The sequence below is a fragment of the Hylobates moloch genome, unplaced genomic scaffold, assembly GCF_009828535.3.
Source record: "Hylobates moloch isolate HMO894 unplaced genomic scaffold, HMol_V3 SCAFFOLD_3, whole genome shotgun sequence".
NCBI classification, from domain to species: Eukaryota; Metazoa; Chordata; class Mammalia; order Primates; family Hylobatidae; genus Hylobates; species Hylobates moloch.
Window position 1 is genome coordinate 151887602 of NW_026652278.1, and position 8669 is coordinate 151896270.

Here is an 8669-nt window from a genome sequence, read left to right on the forward strand (position 1 = left end):
CAATAATAGCTTTTTACCCCAGAGAAAATAAATGCTGATTTTTTTTCTTTGTTTTTAAAGAAACTGGGGAAACAGCACCTTGTACATTGATCATTTTTAGATCCGTATTTTGTGATATTCATTAATGCACCCTCATCAGAGCATCTGCTACTCTGTGGAAAGTTATAAATAGAGTAGTCAATTTCCAGTACAAATATTGTAGGCCATTCTAAGGCGATTTTTCTTTTTTCTTTTCTTTTTTTTTTTTTTTTTTGAGACAGAGTCTCATTCTGTTGCCCAGGCTGGAGTGCAGTGGCATGATCTCGGCTCACTGCAAGCTCCTCCTCCCAGGTTCACACCATTCTCCTGCCTCAGCCTCCCGAGTAGCTGGGATAACAGGCACCTGCCACCACGCCCAGCTAATTTTTGTATTTTTAGTAGAGACAGGGTTTCACCATGTTGGCCAGGCTGGTCTTGAACTCCTTACCTTAGGCGATCTGCCCGCCTTGGCCACCCAAAGTGCTGGGATTACAGGCATAAGCCACCTCGCCTGGCCTCTAAGGTGATCTTATCCTATAAACTAATCTCTAACATTTAACAAAATAGAATAATACTGGTGTATTAGTTCATTCTCATGCTGCTATAAAGAACTGCCTGAGACTGGATAATTTATAAAGAAAAAGGTTTAATTGATTCACAGTTCAGCAGGGCTGGGGAGGCCTCGGGAAACTTACAATCATGGCGGAAGAGGAAGCAAACATGTACTTCACATGGCAGCAGGAAGGAGAAAAATGGGAGCTGAGCGAAGGGGGAAGCCCCTTATAAAACCATCAGATCTCAGGAGAACTTACTCATTATCACAAGAACAGTATGGAGAAACTGTCCTCATGATTCAGTTACCTCGCATGAGGTCCCTCTCCCAACATGTGGGGATTACAATTCAGATTACAATTCAAGAAGAGATTTGGGTGGGGGCACAGAGCCAGATCATATCAACTGGCAAAGTATGGCCTCCAAAATAAAATTCCTAAACTTTAACCACATCCCATTTTTTCCATTTTCTTATATTTCATATTCTTATTTAAACATCAACTCAAATGGTTCTTCCTCCTTGTAGTCCTCTCTAAATTCCCAAGTCAGCATTATTGCCATCCCCAAAATGTTCCTGAAGCTTAGTTTGCATTTCTATTATAAGATTTATTTAATTCTGTCTTTATTACATTATGAAAAATCGACCCTTACAAAAGTAACAAATTACTGGTCTTTGATAATACCTAAGGTCATTTTCACGCTTGTCTAACTCAAGGATGTTTTCTCAGGATCTGGTTTTATTTATCACCTTTGCTGTATATCTGTATTCAACAAAGGCGTGTTTGTAACAAATTGCTTTAGCAACCATTATGTGGCAGTAAAATAAAGGATTGATATCTTTAAAGCTATAATTATTTATGTATAAACAGTTTAAAGGTTAAACTTTCCTCAAACAAACAAAAAACCAGGTGACATCCCGGGATGTGAGGGGCTGAGTCTCTCCTAGGTGCTGGGCAGCACCAGGCACTGGCTGAACAAGGCCAGGGAGGTTAGGTGGCAGCTCTCTAGAAACCCGACCGCACAGAGCGCTACATTCCCTGTAGAGCATTCACTTCTTCCAAGTCCAGTTTGATATGTGGAACCTCATCACCTGGCTCCTTTTTCAAGGTCCCCCTGGGGAGGCAACCATGATAGGCAGAGGGCCACATTCCTCCTAGAATTCCACAACCTGGAGGCCCTTCTTACCTGCCAGCTGTTGACGGGTTTCTGACTGAGAGCCCATGGAAGAGGCCCCAGGTGAGGGGGAGCATACTGATGGACCCAGAGACCTTGGCATACATGTCTTTGATGCCAGCGAGCTGGCATATGGTGTTGATGGCCCTGTGGCAGCAGATCTTGTAACCTCTGGTTTGTTTCTTCATCTTGATATGCCTCCTTTTAAACCTTAATGAAATATCATGGAATATTGTATGGTCTTCATATCGTTCTATATAACGCAAATAGTGAATTGCTCTATTCTTTGCTTTTCTGAAAGCATCTATCCATTTAGTGGCTTTCCCAACAGCAAAACTTGAAGCTCGTTGTCCATTCCCCACAGCCTGCAGGACACCTACCAATCTCTTTCTTCCCTCTTTTGCTGTCCTATTGAAAACATTTCCTACCTCAAGTATCCTGGTATCAAAATTACCATATGTTGCCTGGCGCAGTGGCTCAAGCCTGTAATCCCAGCACTTTGGGAGGCCGAGGCGGGCGGATCACAAGATCAGGAGATGGAGACTATCCTGGCTAACGCAGTGAAACCCCGTCTCTACCAAAAATACAAAAAATTAGCTGGGCGTGGTGGCGGGCGCCTGTAGTCCCAGCTACGCGGGAGGCTGAGGCAGGAGAATGGTGTGAACCCGGGAGGCGGAGCTTGCAGTGAGCCGAGATCGCGCCACTGCACTCCAGCCTGGGCGACAGAGCAAGACTCTGTCTCAAAAAAAAGCAAAAAACAAAAAACAAAGTTACCACATGTTTCTCTGTTGGGACCAGGGTCAAAGGGCTAAGACTGATGCCTCCCCACAAGTTTCCATTGCATCCTCGCTCTCATTTATCTTCATCCTCCTCTTCCGGTCCCATTCTTCTCTCTGCTGGGTCATGTTGGCCTCCTCCTTCTGTTCTTCCTTGTTTTTTTTGGGCAATGATCTGTACTGCTCCATTTTTAATAAAAGGGACATTCAGACCAGGCCACAGAAACCATAATGCCCTTCACCAATGATCTGACCCCTGTTCAAATCCTTTCTTCTCTTCTTTTTAGTTCTGCTGCCTCTTCCTTTTCTTGCTCCAGCACCGGTCTCTGCTAAAACACCTTTCCACGGCTCATCTGCAGTGCAATTTCCTAGACAGTCACCCAAATGTGCAGCAACTATAAAATCAATATCAAATTCCTGAGGAACTGAATTGAAAACTCAAATAAAACTGGTCAGCAAACAATGATCTGGTCTGTTACCAGCAAAAGAAAAAAAAGAGGGAAGACTGTGATAAATGACAGCACTTCCAAATCTTCTCATCAGTGTATAATGTTAGTAAAACCATGAAAGCTGCTTGTTCATGTTAGAAGTAAGTCTCTAATCCTTGGAGGCAGCACTAACCCAGAAAAACAGTTTTAAAAAGACAGTGAGAGAATAAGAAGAAAGAAAAACTTTTGATATTGTTCAAATTGGTGCAGATATTGACTAAAAGGAAGGTTCTTATTTGTTTTGAAAATACATTTTTAACGCATCTCACCATGAATATTATAGAGAACAGTTTTATATTTTGGCAACAATGGTGTCGTCTGGAAATGATGGCACTCCATAGTCAAGTAGTCTGTATGTGATTACAACTAAGTGATTTGCAGAAGTACCATCGTGACAGCTATCACATCCCTATGCATCTTACTATTCTTTCTTCAAATGTTTATTGGTTCCCTTGTATCTAAAAACTGAGGGCACAGGGTGCAAACAGACAGATAAATACACATGCTCCTAGGAGAAGTTGCAGATGTAATCGATTTTGCTTCTAGGGATAGAGGAAAGGCTGGGAAAAGTAGGAGCAGCCTAATCTAGTTTCAGGAATGGTTACGGTTGGATGAGTAGGTGGAGATGGGTGGGAAATGAGAGATTTTCCAGACAGAATAATGAGTGCAAACGCCTGAGGAATGTAAACATCAGTAAGGTCAGACCTACTGAATTTGCTGAAGATCAATGGTGGGAATTGCAGCTCAGATAAGTATGAAGATGTAGGCTGGAGCCAAATGTGGAGGGCCTTATATTTGAAGCTAAGCAATGGGACTTTATCCCGCTGGCAGGTGCGTCTCTTCAGTGTGTATAAGAATGAACTGAAACTTGTTAAAATGCCCAACTCTGAAAAATTCTCATTCAGAAGGTCTAGGATGAGGTTCAGAAAATCATGTGTAGCAAAAATGCTGGGTGACATTTTTTAAGATAGTCTTTGTTCAAAAACTAGCTGGGCGTGGTGCCAGGTGCCTATATAGTCACTGCTACTCAGGAGGCTGAGGCAGGAGAATGGCGTGAACCCGGGAGGCGGAGCTTGCAGTGAGCGGAGATCGCGTCACTGCACTCCAGCCTGGACGACAGAGTAAGACTCCGTCTCAAAAAAAAAAAAAAGATAGTCTTTGTTCATACCTTAAGGAAACAGCAATTGTGGGATGTTGAGGCATTCTAACCAGAAGCACAACACTCTGCAAGATCATTTGGGGTGAGGAAAAGAAGCAAATTGGAAACGCTTGTTCTGACTTGAAAGTACAGTTTTTTTGTAAAACCCATGGTCTGGGATGAAGGAGACCTGGACTCCTGCTTTGTCTACTTCACTGATGAGTTCTGTTTCTTAAGAGTAGTTGTCAAACTTATTTGACTTTCATTTGCGCCTTCTTTCTAAGTAGATAAGTATTAAGGGTAAAGATGCTTTAAATATATTTATGCTACTCAAATGGAAGCTTTATAATTATAAACAATGCAGATGTTACAGGCTGACCAGATCAAGGATGTGACCCAAATTAGAAAATATAAAGTATTAGTGGATGCCATGATTTGTGAGACAGCCACTGGAGTATCCTTCATAGTAGAACTTGATGTTTGGAATTTGAATATAGGTTCTCAGACCAAAAGAAGAAAGATATGGTTAGAACTTACCCTTGGTGTTCTCTCAATGGCTTACTTACCATTACAAATGAAAAGAGTTAACATGTACATAAGAGCTCTTTGCCAGGAACTGTTAAACCATTTTACATAAATCATCTCACTTAATTATCCCATAGCCCCGTACGTATAAATATATCTTAATTTTTAGTTGAAAGCACTGGCACCAGAGATGTCAGACAACTATCCCAAGGAAGCATTAGTAGTTAGAAACTAGAGCTGGGATTCAAACTGATGCTGTCCGACTCTAAAATCAGCACTTTTAACAACACCTTGATAAACTAGATGAGTCTCCCTTAATTTGGACATACACTAAAAATAGATTTGCCATGGATCACAAGCAGTCACTTAGATTTTGGTCTAATGTGTAATTCTCAGTTTCAATGATCTTTGCAAACGTAATATTAGTAGTTCGTGAGTTACGTAAATTGAAAATATCATCTATCTCTTGTACAAAAATAAAAGCTTTGTCAAATTTATATTCACACATGTTGAAACAATGCATTCAGAGAACAATGCATTCATTTTATGTAGGAATTTAAATAGGTCCATGTGGGATAAAGATCAGACCGGTGTTCTCATGCAAAAATTACTGGAGTAATTGGACTAAAGTCAAGAAACCTGATTTCTCACACCAGCTCTGCTACTAAACACCTGTTGTTCAGAGGTAGCAAATTATCTCTTCTTTTTCTTTGCTTTTTTTTTTTTTAACCCCCTTATAGTATCACAGGACTAGACTAGGTAGCCTCCAGTATCCTTTTCAGTTCTAAAATTTTATGCTTAGATAATTATGAATAAACGTGTTGCCCATCCCTTGAGTTAAACATGAATGATGAATCATCTCGAGTCTGAAAATATGGCTTTAATCTTATGTGACACCTCAAGCTCACGGTATCTCAGGAAAGCCCTACCAATCACATTTGGCTGCCATGCTTATGTAGTTTATGACCAGAATTGGTTTGCTTTAGATAACACACTCTTGTGCTGTACCACTGTTGCTAAGATACAGTTTTGTAAATAAATGTTATTTTAAATATACATCCTGGTGTGGGGAGAAAGAAATGTGGAAAGCAGTTGGCCAAAGATGTAAGCTATCTTTTGAGAGGACTGAGACAATGCTTTAGATAAACCTTTACAGTATCCACTTTTCAGCTCATCCTAAAATTATTTTGCTTTACCCTGAAACTGGGTGAAGGGAGGTTAAGGGTTTGGGGGTTTGGGGGAAAGAGTGATCAAGTCTAAGGTTACTGACAAGGATGAGTTGTTTTGTAACCCTAGTGATCTGTCCAGTTTGAAATGACACTGACACTGTTGCTGCAGGGCTCTGTGAGGACACTTGTTTTTTTTCCCCAACATTTCTGTCTCAGCCTTTCCATTAAAAATAAATAAATGACAGAAACAGAAAGGGAGAGAATTTGATTGTTACCATTTATAATAGATTTTAAAAGTCCCCATTTTAGGAACCAGTATTGAAGGCTGAAGGGATTCCAACTGGGCGCCACTGCTCCAGAGAGCAGGTGGCATGCAGGCTGCCTAATAAAGACAACAAAGTAAGTTGTTCCCCACGTGCTGAGCCCTAAGGGGGTCAGAATAGCCTGTCACTCCCTGATAACTCCTCCACCACTCCCTGAAAACCCACCATTAGACACCCACATCTTAAAGCCCCAGTGACTCCTTGCTCGGGAGCCACTGCTGAAATGTGAGCACCTCCAGAGGAAAGAGGGAGGCATAACCACGCTCCAGCTGATGCTTCAGAGGGGATTTTCTGGGCAACTAGCTGTCAATAGGAGAGAAAGGTGGTGAGAGAAGAGAGGTCTGGAGGGTACCTTGCTTGCCAGGCAAGGGAGAAAAGGAGCTGGAAGTGTACCGTGGGGTTCCAAAGTCATATTTTGTCTGCCTCAACCATTTTGTCAAGGCCAGCTAACTGGCCTAATTCGTATTTGGTTTTGCGAATGAAGCCTGATCCATTAGCCTGTTTCATGTTGCTTTTATGACTCTAGACAAGATTCTTGTTAGCCACATTCAATGAATATACCTCTTTGCTTCATTCCCCAAAACCGAGCCGACTTGTCCTATCTTTTAGCCTATGTATACTCAGGAAATATAACTTAATTTTATGCTTATTAACTGTAAGTCCTTAAGCATCTGATAAGCTTCTGTGAGGACATTTAAAGTGTTGCCCTTACTGCAAAGGCCTTGATATGTCTTTGTAACCCTGACTAATTCAGAAGGGCCACATTGAGAAAGTGTTCATCATCCACTCACTCACTGACAGCAACTAACCCTTCAGGAACTCTTCCACAAACAGCTCTCTTCCTTGCACTCCTGGGGTCACTGCCTATTCCATGTCCAACTTTTTCACCAGACTTCAGGTGTCTGAGTCACAGGCTGGACTTCAATGTTTTAGTGTCACCTCCCCACCTTCCCCATCCCAGACATCCCCTGTTTGGTCCCAGTCTGTCCCTTTTCTTCTTTCCCTTTCCACTGACTCAGGATCACTTTGTTTTCCTGTTTATCTCCCTTCTCCAGGTTAGTAAAAGAGAACAGTAAAGAAATTACCCTGCTGGCAGATAAAAATTTAACTTGGAAATTACTGACATCTGGATTGCCTGGTTACTATAAGGACACACAAACCATGTACGTGTCCTGGGGAAAATGCTGAAAGAGAGTATTGGGTATAGGATTCAGGTTGTTTTAGAGAAATGGAACAAAAAACAAAACAAATGACCAGACTATGAGGAATAGAAAGCTTGCCAAAAAGGGACACTAAAAAAACAGGTGAGCATAATAATGACAACAAACTCAGGAGTTCAAGGTGAACTGTCTTCAAATAGTCCTATAATTCTAAAGATTAGAGTATGTTATGTCTAGCCATTTCTTAGAATTTTCAATAATCCATATTTTATGGCTATGCAAATTTTAAAGACAATAGTTTGGTGTCAGCCAAATCTATGGTGGAGATGTTGCTCCACCATTTACTAGTTTTGTGATTTGGGGCTTTTGAGCTCTCTGAACCTTATTTTCCTTATCAAGAAAATCAAAATCAACTTCAAATAGTTGTTACGAAGAATGAAAGAAATGAGAATGCAAAAATTAGCACATGCCTGGCACCTAATGAGTAAGAAATAAAGGATAGCTGTTTTATGTACAATGTAATTAAATGCATATTGAGCCCTTTAAGTGCCAGGCACCATCCTAATCATTACATATGTATTGCCTCATTTAATATTCATATTACCTTATGAGGTAGAGACAGTCATTTGTACATTTTTTTTCAGATGAGATGGTTGAGAAATATAAAGTTAAGTCATTCACCCAAGGTTACACACATGGTAAGTGGGAGAACTGGGATTTAAGCCCAGGCAATGGGCTCAAGAACCCACACTCTTAACTACTATTCTTTAAATAAATATGATTGCAAAATCTTAGAAATGAAAGACACTTGAAATAGTTCAGTACAACCCATCATTTACAGATGAGGGACATGGGCTTCAGAGAATGAGTCAGAGTCATTAGTGAGTGACAGACCCAGGAGGAGCCACTCTCCTGTCTCTTGTGTCCTTGCTCGTGGCCTCCCTCTGCACTGAGAGAGCTTTCCCCACACGTGATAGACACTCATTGGGTTGTCCAAGCATTTTCAAGAGTGCAAACAAAAGAGTATTTATTTTAAGAAAAGGTTTTCATATGATTTAGATAGTTTATATAAACTGGTGAAATAAACCTGGCCTGGGGGAATTTCATTTCATCTGTAGCATTAGAAAAAAAAAGGAATCAACAAAGCAGAAGGAAATGGAGAAGAGAGGAAGTTAACAGAATTCAAGCTAATTTTGATTTTTCACCATATCTCCAAATACGGGAAGGTATGGCCATTGGATTTTCATCCTCAGTCTATCACTTACTAGGACTTCATCTGTATAAAGAAACAAGAGAGGGTACAGGAATGTTTAAATTTTTGGACTCATTTTGCCTACATGTAATCTG

At 40.8% G+C, this 8669-nt stretch overlaps 1 pseudogene; it reads right to left on the reverse strand.

Moving 5' to 3' along the window:
* Nucleotides 1–1598: 1598 nt before the first annotated feature.
* Nucleotides 1599–3346, reverse strand: LOC116481304 (small ribosomal subunit protein uS5m-like; annotated as a pseudogene).
* Between the last annotated feature and the right edge of the window lie 5323 nt (nucleotides 3347–8669).